The sequence below is a fragment of the Neophocaena asiaeorientalis genome, unplaced genomic scaffold, assembly GCF_003031525.2.
Source record: "Neophocaena asiaeorientalis asiaeorientalis breed wild unplaced genomic scaffold, Neophocaena_asiaeorientalis_V1.1 scaffold476, whole genome shotgun sequence".
NCBI lineage: Eukaryota > Metazoa > Chordata > Mammalia > Artiodactyla > Phocoenidae > Neophocaena > Neophocaena asiaeorientalis.
This window is the reverse complement of record NW_020172178.1, coordinates 3,172,446-3,185,086: the sequence shown is the minus strand read 5'-3', so window position 1 is coordinate 3,185,086 and position 12,641 is coordinate 3,172,446. Positions and strand designations below refer to the sequence as shown.

General features: G+C 40.7%; 1 protein-coding gene across 4 annotated transcripts in view; it reads right to left on the bottom strand.

The window, feature by feature from the left end:
- VRK1 (VRK serine/threonine kinase 1) overlaps positions 1-12,641 on the bottom strand; it is an 81,452-nt gene that overhangs the window by 52,003 nt on the left and 16,808 nt on the right. For 2 of the 4 annotated variants that reach the window (XM_024759104.1, XM_024759087.1), the window contains exons 2-3: positions 3,619-3,735; positions 2,222-2,392 (exon numbers count right to left, since the gene is read on the bottom strand). The exons of 1 other annotated variant lie outside the window; for it this stretch is intronic. The gene's annotated coding sequence lies outside the window, so the exon portion shown is untranslated. The remainder of the gene's footprint in view (positions 1-2,221; positions 2,393-3,618; positions 3,736-12,641) is intronic. One more of the 4 variants, XM_024759096.1, reaches the window with a different exon arrangement.

Below are 12,641 nucleotides of genomic sequence, written 5' to 3'. Positions count from 1 at the left end.
AGAAGATGAAGAGAAATTTCTCCTTATAGAAAAATTTCAGCTAATAAGTGAATAAGAATGGTTTTAGCTTAACACTAATTCCACCTCCTAATGCATTAATGGATCCAGACATTGAGCAATGATAGCTACTAACATCAAAATATGAGATATCCAGACATTATATGCCTCCTGATAAAAAAAACACGCCACTACCCATAAAGTAATCCTGCGAAATAAGAAATAAAAAATAAACGGACCCTGAGTATGATTTAGCCTATCAAGTCACTGGATATGAAGGGAACAGAAGAATATGATAAACTAACACAGGAATGCAATCGGCAAAATCCTAACTGCGGGAAGCCCTACAGTGCATATAACACCATTTCTTCAACAAATAAAGGGGGGAAAAGAGATGAGGGAGAAGAAAACTAGATTTAAAAAGACTTCAAACAGGGCTTCCCTGGTGGCGCAGTGGTTGGGAGTCCGCCTGCCGATGCAGGGGACACGGGTTCGTGCCCCGGTCCGGGAGCATCCCACATGCCGCGGAGCGGCTGGGCCCGTGAGCCATGGCCGCTGAGCCTGCACGTCGCAGCCTGCGCTCCGCAACGGGAGAGGCCACAACAGTGAGAGGCCCGCGTACCGCAAAAAAAACAGACTTAAAAACAACATATCTAACAAAATCTGGCAAATCTAAACCACAGTGTTTAGGGATGCATATCTGAGTGCTAAAACTATAAAGAAAACGATTACCATAAAAGCTAGAACTTACTTCGGGGGAGCGTAAGAAAGTTGTGATTAGGCTGGGGCACATGGTGGGCTCAGTAATATCTCTTGACATAGGTGGTGGTTATAAAAGTACCTTCTAATTCATTCGGTCTGTAGTTTAATAAGATTTTCTGTATTGTGAAACATTTTATGGTTTTTAAACATTAAAAAATTACTGCTCCTATAATTAACAATCCCCAAAGGATCAAAACCGGAAATCTTTTCATACTCCATGAGCTTGTCCAATCACACACATCCAAAAAAAAAAAGAAAGAAAGAGAAGTCTCCAAAGTAAAATCTGTACTTCATTTCCTGTGAACTATTAATACCCTTTTGCTTTTTTATTTATAGGCACTTCTTATATATTCTATATATATTAAAGAAATTAGCTCTTTACATTGCAAATACTTCTTCCAATTTATTTATCTTTTAATACTGTTTATTTTTAGTTTTTGGGTTTTATGTCATCCTTAAAAGACCTCTCCCAGTGAAATTTCTTTTTTCAAAGATCTCCATGTTTTCCTTTAGTTATTTTACAGTTTCATAAAATTTCTTGGTAAATTTTTTATCTGTCTACACTTATATTGGTATAAGATATGAGGTCGGAATCCAGCTTTTTTTTCCTTTTAGTCAGCCTTCCATACACATTAGGGAGATTCACAAGTGTTTGAGGAACTTAAAATATATCACACCAACCCAAGTAAACTAAGTACAGAAAAAGTTCATAGAAACTTGTACAATGTAGGTCCTAGATTACGTTTCTTTGGAATGGAATGAAATGGAATGTTGGTTTACTAATTACTACTTGAAACTAACTTTATGCTTGGGTTAAAACTTCCCTCACACTTCTATCTACTCCACGTGAACGTGAAGAAGTCATTGAAATATACTCTGCTGCTCTGGTAGAAAGGGGCCGCTACAACACAAAATTTTCTTTAAAATGCCCCTAAATGAAACTCCCTTCCTCCCTTTGCACAAGTGGCTTCTTGTGGAAAAAAGATGCGGAGGCCTCCTTTCTGCCAGCCCTACAATCTTAGGCTGGCCACAGACAACCGACAGCTCAGAGGCTGGCTTCTGCTGGATGCAAGGGGGTGGCAATGGCAGTGGATTAATAAATAAGCATTTGGTCAATAACTCATCTTTTAAGATGTACAGAGACACAAAAGACTTAAGACTTAAACAAATGCATCTGGAACACCACACAGTTATGCAGGGCAATTTAACATGATAACCACCCTTTAAAAAAACATACTACCTAATTAAGGTTATGATTCTTCGAGTGTGCTGCTGGATTCTATTTACGAATATTTTACTTAGGAACAAAATTGTTATTCATAAGTAAGACTGGTCTGTAGTTTTCTTTTTTCTAACATATTTATTTGTTTTGATATCAATATTATGCTCACGTCATAAAAACACTTTTGAAGTTTTTCTTCTCTTACCACAATATAAAGAGTTTACACAGCATTGGAATTACCTATCCCCTAGTAGTTGTGAAGATCTCAAGCCTGAGAGGCTGACGCGCTGAGCGCTGGTAAGGGGGTGGAGCAAGTGGAGTTCTCACACATGGGCCAGTGCTTCAGCCATTCTGAAATCTGTTCTGCAGCAGCTGCTACCTGACCCAACAATTCCTCTTCTATGTATATACCTGAGAGAAATGAAAACATGTCCACCAAAAGGATAACAGCACCTTTACTCAAAACAGCGAAACACTGGAAACCCACATGTCCATCAACAGGAAAATGGACATAATAAAATAGATGAACCTCCCAGTGCTAAGTTCAAAAAAAGAAGCCAGACACAAGACGAGACACTCATGATTCCATTGCACTAATCTGTGACGAAAGAAGTCAAGTAGCAGAAACCACTGGGAGGAGAAAATGACTATGAGTTGGAAGAAGGTTTCTGGGGATCTGGTCATGTTCCATACCCCAGTCTCGGTGATATCTGAACTGTACGTTCACGTCATTAAAATTAATCAAGTTATACACTTATGATTTATTTCATTCTATTTTTTCAGTTATGTAAAATTAACACGGTAAATTACACAAACATTAAGTGTTGTAACAGGGTCCAATCAGGAGAAAAAGAAAATGCACAAGTAACTTAAACAAGAACGCTTAATATAAAAAACTATTAATTTCTAAAAGGTGGTTGACTACTAAAAGGAGAACTCTAAGGAATAGAAAAGGGAGGGAGCAGATACTATCTACAAGGTTAAGGGAGAGAACACAGAAATGAACTCTTCACTGGAAAGGCTGTAGCTACAGCCCAGCGGGTGGCAGAGTTCTCTAGGGTGCCAGCTGGTCCATAGGAATCCACCCGCTGGGGTCCTGGTGGAAGCAAGATACTGCCTACCAGCGTACTAAAGAAAAGTCACAGAGAGCATGCTGGCATCCATACCTTAAGAGAGGAAAAAAAAAAAAGCACACTACAACAGCAAGAGAAGCCCCTTCCCCACTCTGCCTGGCAGTGTCTGTCCGTCACCCTCTACTGACTAACCTAACCTTGTGCTGGAGAAGAAAACACGTTTACAGGGTCTAGTTCAAGTACCACCAACAGAGCAAAAACAAGAAGCAATAAATTGATAACCTGCACAAATGTATACACAGGTTAACAAACGTTTGCACATGCATACACACTTGAGAACCAACCACCCCGATCAAGATACAGAACATTTCATCATGCCATCAAGTGTCCTAGGGCCCTTTTCTGCCAACACCCATTCCTGTTCTTCCCAACAAAGACCAGTGGTTGTGCCCCTCGGGGTGGGCCACTTCCCCTGGAGAACCCTACTCTGCTGCCAGTTCCGTCTGAGATGGGTCTCAGACCTGAGAGGGCCACCTTCAACATCCTCCCACAACCCCACCTGACCTTCACTGCGCTTGGCAGCACCTCTTATTTTCTGGTTCAGAGTAAAAGAAGTCTCCGAGTTTCAGAGAATATGAAATCGATGTGTCTCAAATCTCCTTGTTCCTTTTCAGAGGATTTCTGAAAAGAAGAAAGGAGAATTATTTAAAACCAGAAGTCCTTGCTCAAAAACTGTAGTAAATAACATGACCGTAAACATTTACCTCAGTAAAGAACTTAAAATACTCATTGGAATTAAACAATTGCTTTAGTACATTATAGGTTTCTCCTAATAATGAAACCAATACCTACATTAAGATTTCTATTAAAGAATAAAACGGAGGGCACAAACCTCTACCAAATTAAATCTTTCTGCATAATTTCTGCCCACCTGGAGCAAAGCAGGTTATGACGGCCAATCCAACAGAGAGATTTCAAAGAAAAGAAAGTTCACCGTCACTGACCATTACATAAACTGACCACTTCTTTTCTCACTGATATTAAATGAAATTCAGATGCAAGTGAAGAGCACATGAAAATGCAAATCAACACTGCCCTTTACTGAAATCACTTGCTGGTATATCCCATATTAGCATATTCACCAAAATTTAATTGTAAACAGAGTAATTATGGTCCTGAAGTTATTAAATACACAAAGCAAGCTTGGAACTATACATATTCAAATAGAATTTCAGTGGCAGATCAACTTTTATATCTGAAACAATACCCTAATTAATAGTCAGCTCTGGTAATAAAATGGTCCTCTGTTTTTCAGATAACATTCCAAAAAAAGTTCTGCTGTGAATACTAAAAGTTTTGTGAAAAGAGTCTTAAAATTCCAATAGCTATATTTATCACAATATGGTACTGTATTTAGACAACTGGCATTTTCCAAGTCCTGGATTCAAGTTTGGAATGTTTTTTTTAATCTTCTGCTGAGGAGAGAAAAAAGCTTGAATGAATCAAATAATTCCACTTACACTTAATGAGCTCTATGAATTCATCATACCCAAACTGGGAAATTACAATGCTGTATAAATCCTGTCACATACTGGATGACTAGTCATAAATTTCCCCTAAAACAGGTATGCACGTAAGTTCCTCTGAGGGGGTCATATATTTTTATGAAATTTTCTTTAAAGTCATAAGCTTCTCTGATGTTTTAAAACTGTATAGAGACACAGTGATTCAAGGATAATTTTCACCATGCCATGAACATGGTACCAGCATATTCTCAGCTCCACTCTTTGTAGTAGAAAGCACTTTCTCACCCTCCCCTATCTACACTTGGTGAAATCTTTTCCATATGCAAAGGTCTAGCTCTGTTTTTTTTTAAACATCTTTATTGGAGTATAATTGCTTTACAAGGGTGTGTTCGTTTCTGCTTTATAACGAAGTGAATCAGTTATACATATACGTATGTCCTCCTATCTCTTCCCTCTTGCATCTCTCTCCCTCCCACCCTCCCTATCCCACCCCTCTAGGTGGTCACAAAGCACCGAGCTGATCTCCCTGTGCTATGCGGCTGCTTCCCCCCAAAAAATGGTCATGAAGAACCTAGGGGCAAGATGGGAATAAAGATGCAGACCTACTAGAGAATGGACTTGAGGACACGGGGAGAGGGAAGGGTGAGCTGGGGCAGTGAGAGAGTGGCACGGACACACATACACTGCCAAACGTAAGATCTGGCTCTCCTGCAGTCAGATGCGGCCTCTGAAGCTTCAGCGCTGTCCTTACCGCTTACTGCATTTGTAAGTGCTCCCTTGCGTCTCAGAGCTCACTAGGCACGCGAGCTGCCTTACAATACACTGCACTTGGTAGGGCTTCAATAAATGAGTAAAATTATACAGCAGAAAGGTTGTTTCTTTCCCTCAAGTACCTGACATCCAACCTTATCCTTAATATATAATGCCATTCCTTTTAAAAGCCCAGCAATTGAAATCCATGTTGAACCCTATTTATTGTCCTCAAAACTGTAATTCCCCCTCATAACTCTCAACAGATGACCTCATCTGCTGCTTTAGAGAAAAAAAGCCACAAACTTCAAGTGGAAACTCCTTTTATCTTTCCAAGACTCAAACCTACAAACCACCTGCACCCACTTCAGGCCTAACGTTACATCCACCCTATCCTCCTTCTGTGATCACAATTTAGGGAAGCCCTCCTCCTCCATCAAACATCAGCTCCTTCTTCACCTGCATCCTATCCCCTCCGACGTCCTGACATAAACTATTAATTAACCCCTCTGTCAAATGTTCAACATCTCCCTCAACTAGACCCTTCCCATCAGCTTTTAAATATGCTCATGGCTTGCCCATTGGGGGAAAAAAAAAATGTTTTTTAACCCCCCTGCACTATCACCCTAACTCTCTTCTCCCTTTCAGCACCAAACCTGTACTTATGAACATGTCCTTTCTCCTCACCCTCCCCGCAACTCACTCCATCCGGACTCGCCCTTCACAAGCCCACTCAAACTACTCTCGCTCAGGGCACTAAACCCGATGACCCGAGGAATCATCTCATTTGTTCCGCTCATTACCCAGCAGTTCTCAACACTGTTGTTAATTCGTTCTTTCTTGAAACGTTCTTTCCTTTTGCTTTCACAACACAACACTCTACTGGTTTTCACTCTACTGTTTCCGGCCACTCACAGTCTAGGTATTTTGGGAAACACAACAGTAACACCTCATTCTTTCAAGGATTTTGTTCTACTTTTTGATGTACAGTTTTCCAGGATTGTATCATGCTAAAAAAGCAGACCATCGTACATGGTCTTACACCAAATACATCAAAATACAAATTCTATAAGAATAAATTACATAAAATAAAAACATGCCATTAAATAAAATTAAGACCTCTGGAAATAAAATTAATAGCTTTAAAATTAAGATGGAGGCATATACAAAAATATAATTGATTGATATGAATATTCCTTTAAGCTAACAGAACTGAAAAGAGTTGATAGTGTCGAAGAGATATCTGCACACCCATGTTCAGAGCAGCACTATTCACAACCACCAAAATGTGGAAGCAACCTAGGTGTCCGCCCACAGGCAAATGGATAAACAAAATGTGGTACAGATGTACAACACAGTATTATGCAGCCTTAAAAAAGGAAGGAAATTCTGACTCATAACATGGAGGTACAAATACAAGTGGTACTATTTCAAAGACTGTTCTTATACATCCTAATTACATAAATCTACTTGTTTTCACAGCAGTAAATAAAGGTTAACTGTGAATTATGTGAACTTATGAAGAAGAGTAATGATTTGTTCATATATTCACTCAACAAACATTTATTGATAATCTGCCACAGGCCAAGCACTTGTTCTAGGCACTTGCTATACTTCAAGGAACAAAACAAAGGTCCTACCATTTGACACTTATATTCTAGAAGAGACAGATAATAAAAGCTAACATAATGGGTAAGTTTTAGAGAATAGGTAATATTTTAGAGAATGCAGATGCTATGTTTCAAAAAGGAATAAAGTAGAGCAGGTTGGGGGGAGGGGATAGAGGACAGGGAGTGTAAGGTGACCGGGGGCAGCGTGCAGTATTAACGGAGAGGTCATGGTCAGCCCCACTGAGGAGGTGAGATCTGAGCAAAGATGGGAAGGAGGCCACGTGAGTATCTGGGGCAGACATCCTAGGCAGAGGGATGAGTGGTGCAAAGACCCTAAGTTAGGAGCCTGTCCCGCAACCAGAGAAGAGTAAGGATGCCAGTGTGACTGGTGTGGACTGAGCAAGGGGAAAGAAGGAAGAGAAGTCAGAGAGGGAACACGGGAGCAACAGATCAAATGGAGCCCCGGGAGCCACCATAAGGACTCTGACTTTAGCAAAAGGGTAAACACAATATTTGGAACGGGTTTATACTTGCATTTTAATTCACAGTCCTTCAAATAAATCAAAATGAAGTCAAAATGAATCAAAATGAAAATCATACTCTGAACACTCAAGAAGAATTCTCCCACTGACCAATTCCTCACCAAAATTTTTACTATTTTTTATATTTCTGGCTAACGTGTATTATTCCATCCTCAAAATCCATTTCATCTGTAGGCTAAACGTGATATCATGATTACCAAAATCTTAAGTGCCATTGTCACTAAAGTCACCTCAAGGTAGGAATGGTTTTATAATGGATCAACTTCCATTTCTCAAAAGTACGGGATAGGACTGGGCCCTATTCTCCCTTTAACTTAAACTAAGTTATTTGGTAGTGCTGCTAGAGTAGATGGTTGCAACTTTTTGACAAGAAATATAAAACTTTTACCATTCTATGCCTCCTTTTAAATTTAAAATAAAAATAACACTCAAGGGCTTCCCTGGTGGCGCAGTGGTTGAGAGTCCGCCTGCCGGTGCAGGGGACACGGGTTCGTGCCCCGGTCCGGGAAGATCCCACATGCCGCGGAGCGGCTGGGCCCGTGAGCCATGGCCACTGGGCCTGCGCATCCGGAGCCTGTGCTCCGCAACGGGAGAGGCCACAACAGTGAGAGACCCGCGTACCGCAAAAAATAATAATAAATAATAATAATACTCAAACCCACAGAATTCTATATTATTACAAGTCATAGTATCTGCTTCATTAACTCATTTACTCAACAAATATTTATTGAGCACATACTCTGTGCCAGGAACTATCTAGAAGATGGGAATAAAGCAGTGAACAAATCAGACAAAAATCTCTGCCCTCGTTGAGCTAATATTTTGTTTAGGAGAGACAGATAATTTTTTTCAAAATTAAAACATGAGCTACGTCCAATGGTAATAAGTGCTAAAGGAAAAAAATAAAGCAGGGACATGGCGGGGGGTGGGGGGTAGGGGGGGCAGAGATGAAACCGAAAAGATGATCTGGTAAAGCGTCACAAGAAAGTGACATTTAAGCAAAGACCTGTAAATAAAGTGAGTGAAGTCAGCCATGCAGTGATCTAGAGGAAGAGCACCCCACACTGAGGGAGCAGCGAGTGCAAAGGCCTAAGGCCAGGACATGCCCAGCCTGTCCTAGCAGCAGCAAGGTGGCTGGTGCATCTGGCAGAGAATGAGCTCAGGGAGAACACTAGCTGGTGTCAGAGACATAAAAGGGCAAGGTGTGGCCATCACGTCCAACATGGAGGCCCCTGTAAGGACACTGACTTCGAATCTAAGTCAGATGGGAAATCACGGGAAGGTCTGAGCAGAGAAGTGGCATGCTCTGACTTAGGTTTTCAAAGGATCACTCTGGTTGATGCGTCAAACAGACTGGAAGGGGGCAAGGCAGAAACACCTACCAGTTATTACAATGGTGTTGCTACTGGAATAACCACTGACTGCATTCATCCTTACTGAATAGTAAGGATGTCAATTTTTTACAAACTGACCTGATTTTAAGCCGCTAAAGAGGAGTACAGAAGAACGTAAGAGGTTTTTTAAACGTTTTTTAACTTTACACAAGCTACCCACCCCCAGAAAAACAAGTCTACAGTACCAAGTAGAAACAATCAATATTAGTGACAGATGGTCTAGGAAACATGCTAATCATCTCATATTCTAGATTTTCTAAGTTCTATCTTTATGGCAATTTAGTTCACCAGGAAATTAAACATTTGAACTCATTTATTCCAAAGGCATTTATAAAACACCTCCAGAATATGTGCTGGAAACTGTGCTAGGGACTGGAAATATAAAACCAAACAAAATGCAACCTTTGGCTTCAAGAAGCTGTACTTAGCTTCATGCAAAAACACCATCACACAGTTATGATTTAATATTATACCATCAGCTTCAAACAAGGATCAATAAAAAGCCCTCCAGGTAAAGAATGTTTCTGAATCCTTTGATAGAACTATTTATTAAAGACAGTGAGCAGTTGTACACATCAACTCTATTAGTTTCAGGGTGGGAAAAAAGTGCCTCTTTCAGTGATGCAAGTTTTTAAGATATTAAGAGCTATGAAACTCCTGTTTCCCCTTTTTCAGTGGGTGCCTGGAAGTTCAGAGCAAAAGTGTAAACTCGATTACATAACTATCCATTGTCAGAGGTAGTAATTCTCAATCCTGGCTATACATCATGGTTACCAGTGGAACTCTGAAACAGTAAAGGCCCTACTCCACAAGAGCCCCAGCATCTTCTATTTTAATCCTGCACAGGGAGTTGTGACGCACAGACTGGACCACTGGTCTAGATATAGTCATCCCTCAGTATCCTCAGGGGACTGGTTCCCAGATCCCCTTGGATACCAAAATCCACTCAAGTCCCTTATATAAAATGGCATAGTATTTGCATATATTCTACGCACATCCTTCCATATACTTTAAATACTATCTAGATTACTTATAATACCTAACACAATGTAAATGCTATGTAAATAATTGTCCATGTGGCAAATACAAGTTTTGCTTTGGGGAATTTTCTGGAAATTTTTTCTCAAGTATTTTTTTTTTTTTTTTGCGGTACGCGGGCCTCTCACTGTTGTGGCCTCTCCCGTTGCGGAGCACAGGCTCCAGGCGCGCAGGGTGGCCATGGCTCATGGGCCCAGCCGCTCCGCGGCATGCGGGATCTTCCCGGACCGGGGCACGAACCCGTGTCCCCTGCTTCGGCAGGCGGACTCTCAACCACTGCACCACCAGGGAAGCCCTCAAGTATCTCTGATCTGCAGTTAGCTGAATTCACAGTTGATTGAACCTGTGGATGCAGAACCCACAGATACAGAGGCCAACTGTATTCTGGTACATCTTCCTTTCTTCATTAAGTCATTCATTTTCAATGTAAGGGCTCTATTACATACAACTCTATTGTATTAGAGGATTTTAGAAGTTGGGTAAAAAATATAAAATAGTGAATGAACGATTCAGAAGGAGCCTCCCCCAAAAACACCCTTTTCCCATCCCACCATATCCCAGGCCAAAAACATTTATCCATATTTCAAACTTATTTGAAATTAAGAAGTAATTACAGGGCTTCCCTGGTGGCAGAGTGGTTAAGAATCCACCTGCCAATGCAGGGGACATGGGTTCGAGCCCTGGTCCGGGAAGATCCCACTTGCCGCGGAGCAACTAAGTCCGTGCACCACAACCACTGAGCCTGCGCTCTAGAGCCCATGAGCCACAACTACTGAGCCCACGTGCCACAACTACTGAAGCCCGTGTGCCTAGAGCTCATGCTCTGCAAGAGAAGCCACTGCAATGAGAAGCCCACACACCGCAACGAACAGTGGCCCCCGCTCGTCGCAACTAGAGAAAAGTCTGCATGCAGCAACGAAGACCCAACGCAGCCAAAATTAAATAAATCAATTAAAAAAAAAGAATTACATATTTTGGTGTAAATGGCTTCCTGCCAATCTACAGTAAGTCAAAGAATAAAATCAAATAGGAGATAATCAGTCAATAAAGAACTTCATCACCTCTTTTGCTAAATTACATTGTGAACAATTTGAAAGCAATACATCTAAGGACAGTCCTCTTACAAATGAGCCAGTTAATCAGAAGTTGATTAATGCATTGGTTTAGTGCTAAGAAATCATATGAAAAATAAAATACAGAATCTTGAGTTTTTATAGCCACTTCGCAACAATACACAGGGTCTTCTTCATATATTTACTTTTGTCCCCACAAATCCTACAGTTGAGACAGAACTATAAGGATGACCACAGGAATAAAAGTAGTTACTACCAATACCATTTAACACAAACAACTGAGACACAGGAAGGTTAACTCAGTTCTGTTAGGGACATCCAATCATCCCCTGGTTTCACTCAGAGAACCAGCCATATCAATAAAAGTATGAAAAACATTCACAGCTATATGGTACCCTTAGTAACACTAACAAAATAAGAGTCAAATGTAACACAATGAGAATTTAGAAGTGAACCTCCAGAGATAATGATCCCATCAATTCATAGATTTATTTCTGAAAAACCTTAAGCTAAACTCAAACTGTGATACAATCTTTAGAAGCAATTGTCACACTAGTCATGTTTTCACACTTAAGCTGGAAAGAACTAGGTGAAGACTCGAACTTCTAACTTGGAAAAATAAAGTAGATATCTTCAAGGAGAAAAATTTCTTCCTAGTCAGATTTTTTAAACCTGTATTAAAAAAATGATTAACATTAGATTATAAAAAGTTTTGGTATAGTGAATAAAATGTTTAAAATACAGTATCAAATGTACTTCTTCAACTTTTATTTCCTTTAAATGATTTCCAAAAGTTCTAAAAGAGGAAGACTAACTGCAGAATTAATTTTTAACTGAGAACATGTAGTATGGTACAATTTCAAACACAATCCCAAGATACCTCACTGCCACCACTTGCCCCCAAAAAGGAATGATGTCATGAAGTTTTTGCTACGCACTTCTTCTGACTTTTGATGCAGTGATTAAAAGATCCATCCATGGAGTCCTAACAGGTCTCCACGAACCAACCATGAAGAAGACACTACAGAAATATTTAGAAAACTTCCTGCTCTGCCCAGGCAAAGGCATCAAATCTAAGAGAAGAACAAGCTTGAAGATGCCAACCTCAAAGGGAGGTGGGTGCCTAGCTCCTTGACCCATAAGCCCTACAAAAAGAGCTGAAAGGAACGCTTTTTTTTTAAATTAAATTTATTTATTTTTGGCTGCGCTGGGTCTTTGTTGCTGCCGTGCAGGCTTTCTCTAGTTGCGATGAGCGGAGGCTACTCTTCATTGCGGTGCACAGGCTTCTCATCGCAGTGGCTTCTCTTGTTGCGGAGCAAGGGCTCTAGGCACGCGGGCTCAGTAGTTGTGGCCTGCAGGCTCTAGAGCGCAGGCTCACTAGTTGTGGCACACAGGCTTAGTTGCTCCGCGGCATGTGGGATCTTCCTGGACCAGGGCTCGAACCCGTGTCCCCTGCACTGGCAGGCGGATTCTTAACCACTGCACCACCAGGGAAGTCCCAGAACACTTCTTTATGTAAAGCAATCACAGGAACTTTTCTAAAATTAGAAATTTTGAACTATATTGCTAATATTTTTTATAACATTTAGCACACTTTGCCAATCTTGTAAATGACAGATTTCCCATTAGTTCTCCTATTTTGTGCGGGGGGGCG